Below are 868 nucleotides of genomic sequence, written 5' to 3' on the forward strand. Positions count from 1 at the left end.
AGTGTGTGCTGTGATTGGTCAGCTGGGCCAGTGTGTGCTGTGATCTGTGACCAAATCAATTTGGGCGTGATTTAAACCCGGATGATTGTAACCACTCTAAGTTTGTCTGCCATGGGAAAGCTAGCGCGTCTCCCACATAGTGATAACACTCATTGCCTTCTCTAGTGCAGCTCAACCAGGTCTCGTCCCATTCGTCGATATTTGTGATATCCCAAATCCCGGAAAATATGCGTTGTAGTCCAAACGAGTCATTTGTTGTAGTTTTTGAAAAGTGATTTCTGTTTAAATAAAATATCTCCTTTTAAAGTGGACTTTGAGCTTTGTAACTTTGCAGATCTTTTTTTATGCTCAAACAGCAACTTTACAGAGTAACTAAAGTTGAAAAAGTGAAAAAGCATAATAGGACCCCTTTAATGGTAATTACATTATGTGTGTGTTTCATGTACATTCATTTAGCAGACACTTTTATCTAAAGTGATTTGCAAATGAAGAATACGAGCAGTGGGTTGTAGCTAATATCAGTGTGTGTTTGTATCTCTGTAGGCTCTTCAACAACAGAATTGTATTTAAAGAGCCCTTCAGCACAGACCCACGATTTGAGATCTGGTGATGTCAATAAACTCTCAACCCTCTGGAATCAACAAGCAGGTGAAATAACCAGTGGGGAATAATAAGGTAACAGGTGTAAACACTCTTTGAGGAATCTGCCCATCAGAGTCCCAGAGATGAATCAAGCCACCAGATTCTAAACAACATTTATTTTTATCATCTCTTTCAATTATAATCAGCAGTGGGTTTCTGTTGCATTAACTGTGTTTTGTGAAATGACAACATCAATCTCCTTTGTAAACTGTCTTTCCCCTTCACC

Source organism: Sinocyclocheilus grahami, unplaced genomic scaffold (assembly GCF_001515645.1).
Source record: "Sinocyclocheilus grahami isolate Dianchi unplaced genomic scaffold, SAMN03320097.WGS_v1.1 scaffold3247.1, whole genome shotgun sequence".
Classification (NCBI taxonomy): Eukaryota; Metazoa; Chordata; class Actinopteri; order Cypriniformes; family Cyprinidae; genus Sinocyclocheilus; species Sinocyclocheilus grahami.